The 16,240-nt window shown below is 39.8% G+C and overlaps 32 non-coding genes across 32 annotated transcripts; all 32 read right to left on the bottom strand.

Annotated features, from left to right (window-relative positions):
- Positions 1-436: 436 nt before the first annotated feature.
- On the bottom strand, positions 437-507 carry Trnag-gcc. Its single transcript has one exon. It is a non-coding gene; the product is annotated as a tRNA-Gly (tRNA).
- Positions 508-705: 198 nt separating this feature from the next.
- Positions 706-778, bottom strand: Trnaa-agc. Its single transcript has one exon. It is a non-coding gene; the product is annotated as a tRNA-Ala (tRNA).
- A 492-nt stretch (positions 779-1,270) lies between these two features.
- Trnag-gcc lies at positions 1,271-1,341 on the bottom strand. The gene has a single exon. It is a non-coding gene; the product is annotated as a tRNA-Gly (tRNA).
- Positions 1,342-1,539: 198 nt separating this feature from the next.
- On the bottom strand, positions 1,540-1,612 carry Trnaa-agc. The gene has a single exon. It is a non-coding gene; the product is annotated as a tRNA-Ala (tRNA).
- Positions 1,613-2,100: 488 nt separating this feature from the next.
- Positions 2,101-2,171, bottom strand: Trnag-gcc. The gene has a single exon. It is a non-coding gene; the product is annotated as a tRNA-Gly (tRNA).
- A 198-nt stretch (positions 2,172-2,369) lies between these two features.
- Positions 2,370-2,442, bottom strand: Trnaa-agc. Its single transcript has one exon. It is a non-coding gene; the product is annotated as a tRNA-Ala (tRNA).
- Positions 2,443-2,932: 490 nt separating this feature from the next.
- Positions 2,933-3,003, bottom strand: Trnag-gcc. Its single transcript has one exon. It is a non-coding gene; the product is annotated as a tRNA-Gly (tRNA).
- A 761-nt stretch (positions 3,004-3,764) lies between these two features.
- Positions 3,765-3,835, bottom strand: Trnag-gcc. The gene has a single exon. It is a non-coding gene; the product is annotated as a tRNA-Gly (tRNA).
- A 198-nt stretch (positions 3,836-4,033) lies between these two features.
- Positions 4,034-4,106, bottom strand: Trnaa-agc. The gene has a single exon. It is a non-coding gene; the product is annotated as a tRNA-Ala (tRNA).
- Positions 4,107-4,596: 490 nt separating this feature from the next.
- Positions 4,597-4,667, bottom strand: Trnag-gcc. Its single transcript has one exon. It is a non-coding gene; the product is annotated as a tRNA-Gly (tRNA).
- Positions 4,668-4,865: 198 nt separating this feature from the next.
- Positions 4,866-4,938, bottom strand: Trnaa-agc. Its single transcript has one exon. It is a non-coding gene; the product is annotated as a tRNA-Ala (tRNA).
- A 492-nt stretch (positions 4,939-5,430) lies between these two features.
- Positions 5,431-5,501, bottom strand: Trnag-gcc. Its single transcript has one exon. It is a non-coding gene; the product is annotated as a tRNA-Gly (tRNA).
- Positions 5,502-6,266: 765 nt separating this feature from the next.
- Trnag-gcc lies at positions 6,267-6,337 on the bottom strand. The gene has a single exon. It is a non-coding gene; the product is annotated as a tRNA-Gly (tRNA).
- A 198-nt stretch (positions 6,338-6,535) lies between these two features.
- On the bottom strand, positions 6,536-6,608 carry Trnaa-agc. Its single transcript has one exon. It is a non-coding gene; the product is annotated as a tRNA-Ala (tRNA).
- A 492-nt stretch (positions 6,609-7,100) lies between these two features.
- On the bottom strand, positions 7,101-7,171 carry Trnag-gcc. The gene has a single exon. It is a non-coding gene; the product is annotated as a tRNA-Gly (tRNA).
- Positions 7,172-7,936: 765 nt separating this feature from the next.
- Positions 7,937-8,007, bottom strand: Trnag-gcc. Its single transcript has one exon. It is a non-coding gene; the product is annotated as a tRNA-Gly (tRNA).
- Positions 8,008-8,879: 872 nt separating this feature from the next.
- Trnaa-agc lies at positions 8,880-8,952 on the bottom strand. Its single transcript has one exon. It is a non-coding gene; the product is annotated as a tRNA-Ala (tRNA).
- Positions 8,953-9,550: 598 nt separating this feature from the next.
- On the bottom strand, positions 9,551-9,623 carry Trnaa-agc. Its single transcript has one exon. It is a non-coding gene; the product is annotated as a tRNA-Ala (tRNA).
- A 490-nt stretch (positions 9,624-10,113) lies between these two features.
- Trnag-gcc lies at positions 10,114-10,184 on the bottom strand. The gene has a single exon. It is a non-coding gene; the product is annotated as a tRNA-Gly (tRNA).
- Positions 10,185-10,382: 198 nt separating this feature from the next.
- Trnaa-agc lies at positions 10,383-10,455 on the bottom strand. The gene has a single exon. It is a non-coding gene; the product is annotated as a tRNA-Ala (tRNA).
- Positions 10,456-10,946: 491 nt separating this feature from the next.
- Trnag-gcc lies at positions 10,947-11,017 on the bottom strand. The gene has a single exon. It is a non-coding gene; the product is annotated as a tRNA-Gly (tRNA).
- A 198-nt stretch (positions 11,018-11,215) lies between these two features.
- Trnaa-agc lies at positions 11,216-11,288 on the bottom strand. Its single transcript has one exon. It is a non-coding gene; the product is annotated as a tRNA-Ala (tRNA).
- A 490-nt stretch (positions 11,289-11,778) lies between these two features.
- Positions 11,779-11,849, bottom strand: Trnag-gcc. Its single transcript has one exon. It is a non-coding gene; the product is annotated as a tRNA-Gly (tRNA).
- Positions 11,850-12,047: 198 nt separating this feature from the next.
- Positions 12,048-12,120, bottom strand: Trnaa-agc. Its single transcript has one exon. It is a non-coding gene; the product is annotated as a tRNA-Ala (tRNA).
- Positions 12,121-12,610: 490 nt separating this feature from the next.
- On the bottom strand, positions 12,611-12,681 carry Trnag-gcc. Its single transcript has one exon. It is a non-coding gene; the product is annotated as a tRNA-Gly (tRNA).
- A 198-nt stretch (positions 12,682-12,879) lies between these two features.
- On the bottom strand, positions 12,880-12,952 carry Trnaa-agc. The gene has a single exon. It is a non-coding gene; the product is annotated as a tRNA-Ala (tRNA).
- Positions 12,953-13,444: 492 nt separating this feature from the next.
- On the bottom strand, positions 13,445-13,515 carry Trnag-gcc. The gene has a single exon. It is a non-coding gene; the product is annotated as a tRNA-Gly (tRNA).
- Positions 13,516-13,713: 198 nt separating this feature from the next.
- Trnaa-agc lies at positions 13,714-13,786 on the bottom strand. Its single transcript has one exon. It is a non-coding gene; the product is annotated as a tRNA-Ala (tRNA).
- A 490-nt stretch (positions 13,787-14,276) lies between these two features.
- Trnag-gcc lies at positions 14,277-14,347 on the bottom strand. The gene has a single exon. It is a non-coding gene; the product is annotated as a tRNA-Gly (tRNA).
- Positions 14,348-14,545: 198 nt separating this feature from the next.
- On the bottom strand, positions 14,546-14,618 carry Trnaa-agc. Its single transcript has one exon. It is a non-coding gene; the product is annotated as a tRNA-Ala (tRNA).
- Positions 14,619-15,110: 492 nt separating this feature from the next.
- On the bottom strand, positions 15,111-15,181 carry Trnag-gcc. The gene has a single exon. It is a non-coding gene; the product is annotated as a tRNA-Gly (tRNA).
- An 869-nt stretch (positions 15,182-16,050) lies between these two features.
- Trnaa-agc lies at positions 16,051-16,123 on the bottom strand. The gene has a single exon. It is a non-coding gene; the product is annotated as a tRNA-Ala (tRNA).
- Positions 16,124-16,240: the final 117 nt, after the last annotated feature.

Genomic DNA, 16,240 nt, shown 5'->3' with positions numbered 1-16,240 from the left:
CCAGGATATTTAAATACAAACGCAAAATCATAAAGACACATTAAAAACAATCAAACAAAGTTTTTAGCTTGCAATAGAGTCTATAATTTTGCGCGAGTAGTTTTGAAATTTTGTACAAACACAATCTTTATTGGCTCGAATACAATTGCTAATGTTTTGTTTCTCTTCTTGATATCAGCGACAAAATAATGACGCACCTCTAGCAGAGCAAGGTTTCGATCCTCGGACATCTGGGTTATGGGCCCAGCACGCTTCCACTGCGCCACTCTGCTAACGATTGAAGCCTTGGGGAGGAAATTCGGTTTTGTTTCTTGTGTTAAAGCTATGCTTTTAATTTGCAGTTTACCGATTTAAGTACACAACACAGGAGTTTCATAGAAAATATAGGTACTGACATTTGCATTTGATGTTTTCCAGCCAAAAACAAAATAAACATTGCACTGGCCGGGAATCGAACCCGGGCCTCCCGCGTGGCAGGCGAGAATTCTACCACTGAACCACCAGTGCCTTCCTGTTTAGCAGCACAATATTTCCAGATACAGTAAAAAATAAATTCGTGTCGATTTGATTGATAAGACCTGTCTTCTGAGGTGGTTGAAAATCAAATTCTAAAACGCTTTTTATTATTCCAATAGGCATTATTTGCACTCTAACTTAGTCGAAATTGCCTAAAAAATGGATTTCTCTTTACCAAGCAAAAAAAGCTGGAGAATCCGGGTATCGATCCCGGTACCTCCCGCATGCTAAGCGGGCGCTCTACCATTTGAGCTAATCCCCCAGTAATCAGAACTAAACCACATGAAGCTGCATATGGCTGATTCTGAACTGTTTTCCAGGATATTTAAATACAAACGCAAAATCATAAAGACACATTGAAAACAATCAAACAAAGTTTTTAGCTTGCAAGAGAGTCTCTATAATTTTGCGCGAGTAGTTTTGAAATTTTGTACAAACACAATCTTTATTGGCTCGAATACAATTGCTAATGTGTTGTTTCTCTTCTTGATATCAGCGACAAAAAAAAGACGCACCTTTTTCAGAGCAAGGTTTCGATCCTCGGACCTCTGGGTTATGGGCCCAGCACGCTTCCACTGCGCCACTCATCTAACCATTGAAGCCTTGGGGAGGAAATTCGGTTTTGTTTCTTGTGTTAAAGCTATGCTTTTAATTTGCAGTTTACCAATTTAAGTACACAACACAGGAGTTTATTAGAAAATATAGGTACTGACATTTGCATTTGATGTTTTCCAGCCAAAAACAAAATAAACATTGCACTGGCCGGGAATCGAACCCGAGCCTCCCGCGTGGCAGGCGAGAATTCTACCACTGAACCACCAGTGCCTTATAGTTTAGCAGCACAATATTTCCAGATACAGTACAAAATAAATTCGTGTCGATTTGATTGATAAGACCTGTCTTCTGAGGTGGTTGAAAATCAAAATCTAAAACACTTCTTATTATTCCAATAGGCATTATTTGCACTCTAACTTAGTCGAAATTGCCTAAAAAATGGATTTCTCTTTACCAAGCAAAAAAATCTGGAGAATCCGGGTATCGATCCCGGTACCTCCCGCATGCTAAGCGGGCGCTCTACCATTTGAGCTAATCCCCCAGTAATCAGAACTAAACCACATGAAGCTGCATATGGCTGATTCTGAACTGTTTTCCAGGATATTTAAATACAAACGCAAAATCATAAAGACACATTGAAAACAATCAAACAAAGTTTTTAGCTTGCAAGAGAGTCTATAATTTTGCGCGAGTAGTTTTGAAATTTTGTACAAACACAATCTTTTTTGGCTCGAATACAATTGCTAATGTTTGAAAATCTTCTTGATTTCAGCGCCAAAAAATGACGCACCTCTAGCAGAGCAAGGTTTCGATCCTCGGACGTCTGGGTTATGGGCCCAGCACGCTTCCACTGCGCCACTCTGCTAACCATTGAAGCCTTGGGGAGGAAATTCGGTTTTGTTTCTTGTGTTAAAGCAATGCTTTTTATTTGCAGTTTACCGATTTAAGTACACAACACAGGAGTTTCATAGAAAATATAGGTACTGACATTTGCATTTGATGTTTTCCAGCCAAAAACAAAATAAACATTGCACTGGCCGGGAATCGAACCCGGGCCTCCCGCGTGGCAGGCGAGAATTCTACCACTGAACCACCAGTGCCTTCCTGTTTAGCAGCACAATATTTCCAGATACAGTACAAAATAAGTTCGTGTCGATTTGATTGATAAGACCTGTCTTCTGAGGTGGTAAAAAATCAAATTCTAAAACACTTCTTATTATTCCAATAGGCATTATTTGCACTCTAACTTAGTCGAAATTGCCTAAAAAATGGATTTCTCTTTACCAAGCGAACAAATCTGGAGAATCCGGGTATCGATCCCGGTACCTCCCGCATGCTAAGCGGGCGCTCTACCATTTGAGCTAATCCCCCAGTAATCAGAACTAAACCACATGAAGCTGCATATGGCTGATTCTGAACTGTTTTCCAGGATATTTAAATACAAACGCAAAATCATAAAGACACATTGAAAACAATCAAACAAAGTTTTTAGCTTGCAAGAGAGTCTATAATTTTGCGCGAGTAGTTTTGAAATTTTGTACAAACACAATCTTTATTGGCTCGAATACAATTGCTAATGTGTTGTTTCTCTTCTTGATATCAGCGACAAAAAAAAGACGCACCTTTTTCAGAGCAAGGTTTCGATCCTCGGACCTCTGGGTTATGGGCCCAGCACGCTTCCACTGCGCCACTCATCTAACCATTGAAGCCTTGGGGAGGAAATTCGGTTTTGTTTCTTGTGTTAAAGCTATGCTTTTAATTTGCAGTTTACCGATTTAAGTACACAACACAGGAGTTTAATAGAAAATATAGGTACTGACATTTGCCTTTGATGTTTTCCAGCCAAAAACAAAATAAACATTGCACTGGCCGGGAATCGAACCCGGGCCTCCCGCGTGGCAGGCGAGAATTCTACCACTGAACCACCAGTGCCTTCCTGTTTAGCAGCACAATATTTCCAGATACAGTACAAAATAAATTCGTGTCGATTTGATTGATAAGACCTGTCTTCTGAGGTGGTTGAAAATCAAATTCTAAAACACTTCTTATTATTCCAATAGGCATTATTTGCACTCTAACTTAGTCGAAATTGCCTAAAAAATGGATTTCTCTTTACCAAGCGAAAAAATCTGGAGAATCCGGGTATCGATCCCGGTACCTCCCGCATGCTAAGCGGGCGATCTACCATTTGAGCTAATCCCCCAGTAATCAGAACTAAACCACATGAAGCTGCATATGGCTGATTCTGAACTGTTTTCCAGGATATTTAAATACAAACGCAAAATCATAAAGACACATTAAAAACAATCAAACAAAGTTTTTAGCTTGCAAGAGAGTCTATAATTTTGCGCGAGTAGTTTTGAAATTTTGTACAAACACAATCTTTATTGGCTCGAATACAATTGCTAATGTGTTGTTTCTCTTCTTGATAACAGCGACAAAAAAAAGACGCACCTTTTTCAGAGCAAGGTTTCGATCCTCGGACATCTGGGTTATGTGCCCAGCACGCTTCCACTGCGCCACTCATCTAACCATTGAAGCCTTGGGGAGGAAATTCGGTTTTGTTTCTTGTGTTAAAGCTATGCTTTCAATTTGCAGTTTACCAATTTAAGTACACAACACAGGAGTTTAATAGAAAATATAGGTACTGACATTTGCATTTGATGTTTTCCAGCCAAAAACAAAATAAAAATTGCACTGGCCGGGAATCGAACCCGAGCTTCCCGCGTGGCAGGCGAGAATTCTACCACTGAACCACCAGTGCCTTATAGTTTAGCAGCACAATATTTCCAGATACAGTACAAAATAAATTCGTGTCGATTTGATTGATAAGACCTGTCTTCTGAGGTGGTTGAAAATCAAATTCTAAAACACTTTTTATTATTCCAATAGGCATTATTTGCACTCTAACTTAGTCGAAATTGCCTAAAAAATGGATTTCTCTTTACCAAGCGAAAAAAACTGGAGAATCCGGGTATCGATCCCGGTACCTCCCGCATGCTAAGCGGGCGCTCTACCATTTGAGCTAATCCCCCAGTAATCAGAACTAAACCACATGAAGCTGCATATGGCTGATTCTGAACTGTTTTCCAGGATATTTAAATACAAACGCAAAATCATAAAGACACATTAAAAACAATCAAACAAAGTTTTTAGCTTGCAATAGAGTCTATAATTTTGCGCGAGTAGTTTTGAAATTTTGTACAAACACAATCTTTATTGGCTCGAATACAATTGCTAATGTTTTGTTTCTCTTTTTGATATCAGCGACAAAAAAATGACGCACCTCTAGCAGAGCAAGGTTTCGATCCTCGGACCTCTGGGTTATGGGCCCAGCACGCTTTCACTGCGCCACTCTGCTAACGATTGAAGCCTTGGGGAGGAAATTCGGTTTTGTTTCTTGTGTTAAAGCTATGCTTTTAATTTGCAGTTTACCGATTTAAGTACACAACACAGGAGTTTCATAGAAAATATAGGTACTGACATTTGCATTTGATGTTTTACAGCCAAAAACAAAATAAACATTGCACTGGCCGGGAATCGAACCCGGGCCTCCCGCGTGGCAGGCGAGAATTCTACCACTGAACCACCAGTGCCTTCCTGTTTAGCAGCAGAATATTTCCAGATACAGTACAAAATAAATTCGTGTCGATTTGATTGATAAGACCTGTCTTCTGAGGTGGTTGAAAATCAAATTCTAAATCGCTTTTTATTATTCCAATAGGCATTATTTGCACTCTAACTTAGTCGAAATTGCCTAAAAAATGGATTTCTCTTTACCAAGCGAAAAAAGCTGGAGAATCCGGGTATCGATCCCGGTACCTCCCGCATGCTAAGCGGGCGCTCTACCATTTGAGCTAATCCCCCAGTAATCAGAACTAAACCACATGAAGCTGCATATGGCTGATTCTGAACTGTTTTCCAGGATATTTAAATACAAACGCAAAATCATAAAGACACATTGAAAACAATCAAACAAAGTTTTTAGCTTGCAAGAGAGTTTCTATAATTTTGCGCGAGTAGTTTTGAAATTTTGTACAAACACAATCTTTATTGGCTCGAATACAATTGCTAATGTGTTGTTTCTCTTCTTGATATCAGCGACAAAAAAAAGACGCACCTTTTTCAGAGCAAGGTTTCGATCCTCGGACCTCTGGGTTATGGGCCCAGCACGCTTCCACTGCGCCACTTATCTAACCATTGAAGCCTTGGGGAGGAAATTCGGTTTTGTTTCTTGTGTTAAAGCTATGCTTTTAATTTGCAGTTTACCGATTTAAGTACACAACACAGGAGTTTAATAGAAAATATAGGTACTGACATTTGCATTTGATGTTTTCCAGCCAAAAACAAAATAAACATTGCACTGGCCGGGAATCGAACCCGGGCCTCCCGCGTGGCATGCGAGAATTCTACCACTGAACCACCAGTGCCTTCCTGTTTAGCAGCAGAATATTTCCAGATACAGTACAAAATAAATTCGTGTCGATTTGATTGATAAGACCTGTCTTCTGAGGTGGTTGAAAATCAAATTCTAAAACGCTTTTTATTATTCCAATAGGCATTATTTGCACTCTAACTTTGTCGAAATTGGCAAAAAAAAATTGCTTTCTCTTTACCAAGCGAAAAAATCTGGAGAATCCGGGTATCGATCCCGGTACCTCCCCCATGCTGAGCAAGCGCTCTACCATTTGAGCTAATCCCCCAGTAATCAGAACTAAACCACATGAAGCTGCATATGGCTGATTCTGAACTGCTTTCCAGAATATTTAAATACAAACGCAAAATCATAAAGACACATTGAAAACAATCAAACAAAGTTTTTAGCTTGCAAGAGAGTCTCTATAATTTTGCGCGAGTAGTTTTGAAATTTTGTACAAACACAATCTTTATTGGCTCGAATACAATTGCTAATGTTTTGTTTCTCTTCTTGATATCTTCGACAACAAAATGACGCACCTCTAGCAGAGCAAGGTTTCGATCCTCGGACCTCTGGGTTATGGGCCCACCACGCTTCCACTGCGCCACTCTGCTAACGATTGAAGCCTTGGGGAGGAAATTCGGTTTTGTTTCTTGTGTTAAAGCTATGATTTTAATTTGCAGTTTACCGATTTAAGTACACAACACAGGAGTTTCATAGAAAATATAGGTACTGACATTTGCATTTGATGTTTTCCAGCCAAAAACAAAATAAACATTGCACTGGCCGGGAATCGAACCCGGGCTTCCCGCGTGGCAGTCGAGAATTCTACCACTGAACCACCAGTGCCTTCCTGTTTAGCAGCAGAATATTTCCAGATACAGTACAAAATAAATTCGTGTCGATTTGATTGATAAGACCTGTCTTCTGAGGTGGTTGAAAATCAAATTCTAAATCGCTTTTTATTATTCCAATAGGCATTATTTGCACTCTAACTTAGTCGAAATTGCCTAAAAAATGGATTTCTCTTTACCAAGCGAAAAAAGCTGGAGAATCCGGGTATCGATCCCGGTACCTCCCGCATGCTAAGCGGGCGCTCTACCATTTGAGCTAATCCCCCAGTAATCAGAACTAAACCACATGAAGCTGCATATGGCTGATTCTGAACTGTTTTCCAGGATATTTAAATACAAACGCAAAATCATAAAGACACATTGAAAACAATCAAACAAAGTTTTTAGCTTGCAAGAGAGTCTCTATAATTTTGCGCGAGTAGTTTTGAAATTTTGTACAAACACAATCTTTATTGGCTCGAATACAATTGCTAATGTGTTGTTTCTCTTCTTGATATCAGCGACAAAAAAAAGACGCACCTTTTTCAGAGCAAGGTTTCGATCCTCGGACCTCTGGGTTATGGGCCCAGCACGCTTCCACTGCGCCACTCATCTAACCATTGAAGCCTTGGGGAGGAAATTCGGTTTTGTTTCTTGTGTTAAAGCTATGCTTTTAATTTGCAGTTTACCGATTTAAGTACACAACACAGGAGTTTAATAGAAAATATAGGTACTGACATTTGCATTTGATGTTTTCCAGCCAAAAACAAAATAAACATTGCACTGGCCGGGAATCGAACCCGGGCCTCCCGCGTGGCATGCGAGAATTCTACCACTGAACCACCAGTGCCTTCCTGTTTAGCAGCAGAATATTTCCAGATACAGTACAAAATAAATTCGTGTCGATTTGATTGAAAAGACCTGTCTTCTGAGGTGGTTGAAAATCAAATTCTAAAACGCTTTTTATTATTCCAATAGGCATTATTTGCACTCTAACTTTGTCGAAATTGGCAAAAAAAAATTGCTTTCTCTTCACCAAGCGAAAAAATCTGGAGAATCCGGGTATCGATCCCGGTACCTCCCCCATGCTGAGCAAGCGCTCTACCATTTGAGCTAATCCCCCAGTAATCAGAACTAAACCACATGAAGCTGCATATGGCTGATTCTGAACTGCTTTCCAGAATATTTAAATACAAACGCAAAATCATAAAGACACATTGAAAACAATCAAACAAAGTTTTTAGCTTGCAAGAGAGTCTCTATAATTTTGCGCGAGTAGTTTTGAAATTTTGTACAAACACAATCTTTATTGGCTCGAATACAATTGCTAATGTTTTGTTTCTCTTCTTGATATCTTCGACAACAAAATGACGCACCTCTAGCAGAGCAAGGTTTCGATCCTCGGACCTCTGGGTTATGGGCCCACCACGCTTCCACTGCGCCACTCTGCTAACGATTGAAGCCTTGGGGAGGAAATTCGGTTTTGTTTCTTGTGTTAAAGCTATGATTTTAATTTGCAGTTTACCGATTTAAGTACACAACACAGGAGTTTCATAGAAAATATAGGTACTGACATTTGCATTTGATGTTTTCCAGCCAAAAACAAAATAAACATTGCACTGGCCGGGAATCGAACCCGGGCTTCCCGCGTGGCAGTCGAGAATTCTACCACTGAACCACCAGTGCCTTCCTGTTTAGCAGCAGAATAATTCCAGATACAGTACAAAATAAATTCGTGTCGATTTGATTGATAAGACCTGTCTTCTGAGGTGGTTGAAAATCAAATTCTAAAACACTTTTTATTATTCCAATAGGCATTATTTGCACTCTAACTTAGTCGAAATTGCCTAAAAAATGGATTTCTCTTTACCAAGCGAACAAATCTGGAGAATCCGTGTATCGATCCCGGTACCTCCCGCATGCTAAGAGGGCGCTCTACCATTTGAGCTAATCCCCCAGTAATCAGAACTAAACCACATGAAGCTGCATATGGCTGATTCTGAACTGTTTTCCATGATATTTAAATACAAACGCAAAATCATAAAGACACATTGAAAACAATCAAACAAAGTTTTTAGCTTGCAAGAGAGTCTCTATAATTTTGCGCGAGTAGTTTTGAAATTTTGTACAAACACAATCTTTTTTTTGCTTGAATACAATTGCTAATGTTTGTAAATCTTCTCGATATCAGCGCCAAAAAATGACGCACCTCTAGCAGAGCAAGGTTTCGATCCTCGGACCTCTGGGTTATGGGCCCAGCACGCTTCCACTGCGCCACTCTGCTAACCATTGAAGCCTTTGGAAGGAAAATCGGGCCTCCCGCGTGGCATGCGAGAATTCTACCACTGAACCACCAGTGCCTTCCTGTTTAGCAGCAGAATATTTCCAGATACAGTACAAAATAAATTCGTGTCGATTTGATTGATAAGACCTGTCTTCTGAGGTGGTTGAAAATCAAATCCTAAAACACTTTTTATTATTCCAATAGGCAGTATTTGCACTCTAATTTAGTCGAAATTGCATAAAAAATGGATTTCTCTTTACCAAGCGAAAAAATCTGGAGAATCCGGGTATCGATCCCGGTACCTCCCGCATGCTAAGCGGGCGCTCTACCATTTGAGCTAATCCCCCAGTAATCAGAACTAAACCACATGAAGCTGCATATGGCTGATTCTGAACTGTTTTCCAGGATATTTAAATACAAACGCAAAATCATAAAGACACATTGAAAACAATCAAACAAAGTTTTTAGCTTGCAAGAGAGTCTATAATTTTGCGCGAGTAGTTTTGAAATTTTGTACAAACACAATCTTTTTTGGCTCGAATACAATTGCTAATGTTTGAAAATCTTCTTGATTTCAGCGCCAAAAAATGACGCACCTCTAGCAGAGCAAGGTTTCGATCCTCGGACGTCTGGGATATGGGCCCAGCACGCTTCCACTGCGCCACACTGCTAACCATTGAAGCCTTTGGAAGGAAAATCGGGCCTCCCGCGTGGCAGGCAAGAATTCTACCACTGAACCACCAGTGCCTTTCTGTTTAGCAGAAGAATATTTACAGATACAGTACAAAATAAATTCGTGTCGATTTGATTGATAAGACCTGTCTTCTGAGGTGGTTGAAAATCAAATTCTACAACACTTTTTATTATTCCAATAGGCAGTATTTGCACTCTAACTTAGTCGAAATTGCCTAAAAAATAGATTTCTCTTTACCAAGCGAAAAAATCTGGAGAATCCGGGTATCGATCCCGGTACCTCCCGCATGCTAAGCGGGCGCTCTACCATTTGAGCTAATCCCCCAGTAATCAGAACTAAACCACATGAAGCTGCATATGGCTGATTCTGAACTGTTTTCCAGGATATTTAAATACAAACGCAAAATCATAAAGACACATTAAAAACAATCAAACAAAGTTTTTAGCTTGCAATAGAGTCTATAATTTTGCGCGAGTAGTTTTGAAATTTTGTACAAACACAATCTTTATTGGCTCGAATACAATTGCTAATGTTTTGTTTCTCTTCTTGATATCAGCGACAAAAAAATGACGCACCTCTAGCAGAGCAAGGTTTCGATCCTCGGACATCTGGGTTATGGGCCCAGCACGCTTCCACTGCGCCACTCTGCTAACGATTGAAGCCTTGGGGAGGAAATTCGGTTTTATTTCTTGTGTTAAAGCTATGCTTTTAATTTGCAGTTTACCGATTTAAGTACACAACACAGGAGTTTCATAGAAAATATAGGTACTGACATTTGCATTTGATGTTTTCCAGCCAAAAACAAAATCAACATTGCACTGGCCGGGAATCGAACCCGGGCCTCCCGCGTGGCAGGCGAGAATTCTACCACTGAACCACCAGTGCCTTCCTGTTTAGCAGCAGAATATTTCCAGATACAGTACAAAATAAATTCGTGTGGATTTGATTGATAAGACCTGTCTTCTGAGGTGGTTGAAAATCAAATTCTAAAACGCTTTTTATTATTCCAATAGGCATTATTTGCAGTCTAACTTAGTCGAAATTGCCTAAAAAATGGATTTCTCTTTACCAAGCGAAAAACGCTGGAGAATCCGGGTATCGATCCCGGTACCTCCCGCATGCTAAGCGGGCGCTCTACCATTTGAGCTAATCCCCCAGTAATCAGAACTAAACCACATGAAGCTGCATATGGCTGATTCTGAACTGTTTTCCAGGATATTTAAATACAAACGCAAAATCATAAAGACACATTGAAAACAATCAAACAAAGTTTTTAGCTTGCAAGAGAGTCTATAATTTTGCGCGAGTAGTTTTGAAATTTTGTACAAACACAATCTTTATTGGCTCGAATACAATTGCTAATGTGTTGTTTCTCTTCTTGATATCAGCGACAAAAAAAAAGACGCACCTTTTTCAGAGCAAGGTTTCGATCCTCGGACCTCTGGGTTATGGGCCCAGCACGCTTCCACTGCGCCACTCATCTAACCATTGAAGCCTTGGGGAGGAAATTCGGTTTTGTTTCTTGTGTTAAAGCTATGCTTTTAATTTGCAGTTTACCGATTTAAGTACACAACACAGGAGTTTAATAGAAAATATAGGTACTGACATTTGCATTTGATGTTTTCCAGCCAAAAACAAAATAAACATTGCACTGGCCGGGAATCGAACCCGGGCCTCCCGCGTGGCAGGCGAGAATTCTACCACTGAACCACCAATGCCTTCCTGTTTAGCAGCACAATATTTCCAGATACAGTACAAAATAAATTCGTGTCGATTTGATTGATAAGACCTGTTTTCTGAGGTGGTTGAAAATCAAATTCTAAAACACTTCTTATTATTCCAATAGGCATTATTTGCACTCTAGCTTAGTCGAAATTGCCTAAAAAATGGATTTCTCTTTACCAAGCGAAAAAATCTGGAGAATCCGGGTATCGATCCCGGTACCTCCCGCATGCTAAGCGGGCGCTCTACCATTTGAGCTAATCCCCCAGTAATCAGAACTAAACCACATGAAGCTGCATATGGCTGATTCTCAACTGTTTTCCAGGATATTTAAATACAAACGCAAAATCATAAAGACACATTGAAAACAATCAAACAAAGTTTTTAGCTTGCAAGAGAGTCTATAATTTTGCGCGAGTAGTTTTGAAATTTTGTACAAACACAATCTTTATTGGCTCGAATACAATTGCTAATGTGTTGTTTCTCTTCTTGATATCAGCGACAAAAAAAAGACGCACCTTTTTCAGAGCAAGGTTTCGATCCTCGGACCTCTGGGTTATGGGCCCAGCACGCTTCCACTGCGCCACTCATCTAACCATTGAAGCCTTGAGGAGGAAATTCGGTTTTGTTTCTTGTGTTAAAGCTATGCTTTTAATTTGCAGTTTACCAATTTAAGTACACAACACAGGAGTTTCATAGAAAATATAGGTACTGACATTTGCATTTGATGTTTTCCAGCCAAAAACAAAATAAACATTGCACTGGCCGGGAATCGAACCCGAGCCTCCCGCGTGGCAGGCGAGAATTCTACCACTGAACCACCAGTGCCTTATAGTTTAGCAGCACAATATTTCCAGATACAGTACAAAATAAATTCGTGTCGATTTGATTGATAAGACCTGTCTTTTGAGGTGGTTGAAAATCAAATTCTAAAACACTTTTTATTATTCCAATAGGCATTATTTGCACTCTAACTTAGTCGAAATTGCCTAAAAAATGGATTTCTCTTTACCAAGCGAAAAAAACTGGAGAATCCGGGTATCGATCCCGGTACCTCCCGCATGCTAAGCGGGCGCTCTACCATTTGAGCTAATCCCCCAGTAATCAGAACTAAACCACATGAAGCTGCATATGGCTGATTCTGAACTGTTTTCCAGGATATTTAAATACAAACGCAAAATCATAAAGACACATTAAAAACAATCAAACAAAGTTTTTAGCTTGCAATAGAGTCTATAATTTTGCGCGAGTAGTTTTGAAATTTTGTACAAACACAATCTTTATTGGCTCGAATACAATTGCTAATGTTTTGTTTCTCTTCTTGATATCAGCGACAAAAAAATGACGCACCTCTAGCAGAGCAAGGTTTCGATCCTCGGACCTCTGGGTTATGGGCCCAGCACGCTTCCACTGCGCCACTCTGCTAACGATTGAAGCCTTGGGGAGGAAATTCGGTTTTGTTTCTTGTGTTAAAGCTATGCTTTTAATTTGCAGTTTACCGATTTAAATACACAACACAGGAGTTTCATAGAAAATATAGGTACTGACATTTGCATTTGATGTTTTACAGCCAAAAACAAAATAAACATTGCACTGGCCGGGAATCGAACCCGGGCCTCCCGCGTGGCAGGCGAGAATTCTACCACTGAACCACCAGTGCCTTCCTGTTTAGCAGCAGAATATTTCCAGATACAGTACAAAATAAATTCGTGTCGATTTGATTGATAAGACCTGTCTTCTGAGGTGGTTGAAAATCAAATTCTAAAACACTTTTTATTATTCCAATAGGCATTATTTGCAGTCTAACTTAGTCGAAATTGCCTAAAAAATGGATTTCTCTTTACCAAGCGAAAAAAGCTGGAGAATCCGGGTATCGATCCCGGTACCTCCCGCATGCTAAGCGGGCGCTCTACCATTTGAGCTAATCCCCCAGTAATCAGAACTAAACCACATGAAGCTGCATATGGCTGATTCTGAACTGTTTTCCAGGATATTTAAATACAAACGCAAAATCATAAAGACACATTGAAAACAATCAAACAAAGTTTTTAGCTTGCAAGAGAGTCTCTATAATTTTGCGCGAGTAGTTTTGAAATTTTGTACAAACACAATCTTTATTGGCTCGAATACAATTGCTAATGTGTTGTTTCTCTTCTTGATATCAGCGACAAAAAAAAGACGCACCTTTTTCAGAGCAAGGTTTCGATCCTCGGACCTCTGGGTTATGGGCCCAGCACGCTTCCACTGCGCCACTCATCTAACCATTGAAGCCTTGAGGAGGAAATTCGGTTTTGTTTCTTGTGTTAAAGCTATGCTTTTAATTTGCAGTTTACCAATTTAAGTACACAACACAGGAGTTTAATAGAAAATATAGGTACTGACATTTGCATTTGATGTTTTCCAGCCAAAAACAAAATAAACATTGCACTGGCCGGGAATCGAACCCGAGCCTCCCGCGTGGCAGGCGAGAATTCTACCACTGAACCACCAGTGCCTTATAGTTTAGCAGCACAATATTTCCAGATACAGTACAAAATAAATTCGTGTCGATTTGATTGATAAGACCTGTCTTCTTAGGTGGTTGAAAATCAAATTCTAAAACACTTTTTATTATTCCAATAGGCATTATTTGCACTCTAACTTAGTCGAAATTGCCTAAAAAATGGATTTCTCTTTACCAAGCGAAAAAAACTGGAGAATCCGGGTATCGATCCCGGTACCTCCCGCATGCTAAGCGGGCGCTCTACCATTTGAGCTAATCCCCCAGTAATCAGAACTAAACCACATGAAGCTGCATATGGCTGATTCTGAACTGTTTTCCAGGATATTTAAATACAAACGCAAAATCATAAAGACACATTAAAAACAATCAAGCAAAGTTTTTAGCTTGCAATAGAGTCTATAATTTTGCGCGAGTAGTTTTGAAATTTTATACAAACACAATCTTTATTGGCTCGAATACAATTGCTAATGTTTTGTTTCTCTTCTTGATATCAGCGACAAAAAAATGACGCACCTCTAGCAGAGCAAGGTTTCGATCCTCGGACCTCTGGGTTATGGGCCCAGCACGCTTCCACTGCGCCACTCTGCTAACGATTGAAGCCTTTGGGAGGAAATTCGGTTTTGTTTCTTGTGTTAAAGCTATGCTTTTAAATTGCAGTTTACCGATTTAAATACACAACACAGGAGTTTCATAGAAAATATAGGTACTGACATTTGCATTTGATGTTTTACAGCCAAAAACAAAATAAACATTGCACTGGCCGGGAATCGAACCCGGGCCTCCCGCGTGGCAGGCGAGATTTCTACCACTGAACCACCAGTGCCTTCCTGTTTAGCAGCAGAATATTTCCAGATACAGTACAAAATAAATTCGTGTCGATTTGATTGATAAGACCTGTCTTCTGAGGTGGTTGAAAATCAAATTCTAAAACGCTTTTTATTATTCCAATAGGCATTATTTGCACTCTAACTTAGTCGAAATTGCCTAAAAAATGGATTTCTTTTTACCAAGCGAAAAAAGCTGGAGAATCCGGGTATCGATCCCGGTACCTCCCGCATGCTAAGCGGGCGCTCTACCATTTGAGCTAATCCCCCAGTAATCAGAACTAAACCACATGAAGCTGCATATGGCTGATTCTGAACTGTTTTCCAGGATATTTAAATACAAACGCAAAATCATAAAGACACATTGAAAACAATCAAACAAAGTTTTTAGCTTGCAAGAGAGTCTCTATAATTTTGCGCGAGTAGTTTTGAAATTTTGTACAAACACAATCTTTATTGGCTCGAATACAATTGCTAATGTTTTGTTTCTCTTCTTGATATCAGCGACAAAAAAATGACGCACCTCTAGCAGAGCAAGGTTTCGATCTTCGGACCTCTGGGTTATGGGCCCAGCACGCTTCCACTGCGCCACTCTGCTAACGATTGAAGCCTTGGGGAGGAAATTCGGTTTTGTTTCTAGTGTTAAAGCTGTGCTTTTAATTTGCAGTTTACCGATTTAAGTACACAACACAGGAGTTTCATAGAAAATAAAGGTACTGACATTTGCATTTGATGTTTTCCAGCCAAAAACAAAATAAACATTGCACTGGCCGGGAATCGAACCCGAGCCTCCCGCGTGGCAGGCGAGAATTCTACCACTGAACCACCAGTGCCTTATAGTTTAGCAGCACAATATTTCCAGATACAGTACAAAATAAATTCGTGTCGATTTGATTGATAAGACCTGTCTTCTGAGGTGGTTGAAAATCAAATTCTAAAACACTTTTTATTATTCCAATAGGCATTATTTGCACTCTAACTTAGTCGAAATTGCCTAAAAAATGGATTTCTCTTTACGAATCGAAAAAATCTGTAGAATCCGGGTATCGATCCCGGTACCTCCCGCATGCTAAGCGGGCGCTCTACCATTTGAGCTAATACCCCAGTAATCAGAACTAAACCACATGAAGCTGCATATGGCTGATTCTGAACTGTTTTCCAGGATATTTAAATACAAACGCAAAATCATAAAGACACATTGAAAACAATCAAACAAAGTTTTTAGCTTGCAAGAGAGTCTATAATTTTGCGCGAGTAGTTTTGAAATTTTGTACAAACACAATCTTTTTTGGCTCGAATACAATTGCTAGTGTTTGAAAATCTTCTTGATTTCAGCGCCAAAAAATGACGCACCTCTAGCAGAGCAAGGTTTCGATCCTCGGACGTCTGGGTTATGGGCCCAGCACGCTTCCACTGCGCCACTCTGCTAACCATTGAAGCCTTTGGAAGGAAAATCGGGCCTCCCGCGTGGCAGGCAAGAATTCTACCACTGAACCACCAGTGCCTTCCTGTTTAGCAGAAGAATATTTACAGATACAGTACAAAATAAATTCGTGTCGATTTGATTGATAAGACCTGTCTTCTGAGGTGGTTGAAAATCAAATTCTAAAACACTTTTTATTATTCCAATAGGCATTATTTGCACTCTAACTTAGTCGAAATTGCCTAAAAAATGGATTTCTCTTTACCAAGCGAAAAAATCTGGAGAATCCGGGTATCGATCCCGGTACCTCCCGCATGCTAAGCGGGCGCTCTACCATTTGAGCTAATCCCCCAGTAATCAGAACTAAACCACATGAAGCTGCATATGGCTGATTCTGAACTGCTTTCCAGGATATTTAAATACAAACGCAAAATCATAAAGACACATTAAAAACAATCAAACAAAGTTT

Source organism: Nematostella vectensis, chromosome 8, assembly GCF_932526225.1.
Source record: "Nematostella vectensis chromosome 8, jaNemVect1.1, whole genome shotgun sequence".
NCBI classification, from domain to species: Eukaryota; Metazoa; Cnidaria; class Anthozoa; order Actiniaria; family Edwardsiidae; genus Nematostella; species Nematostella vectensis.
Note: the sequence above shows the minus strand (reverse complement) of the source record. Positions and strands in the feature narration are given on the sequence as shown.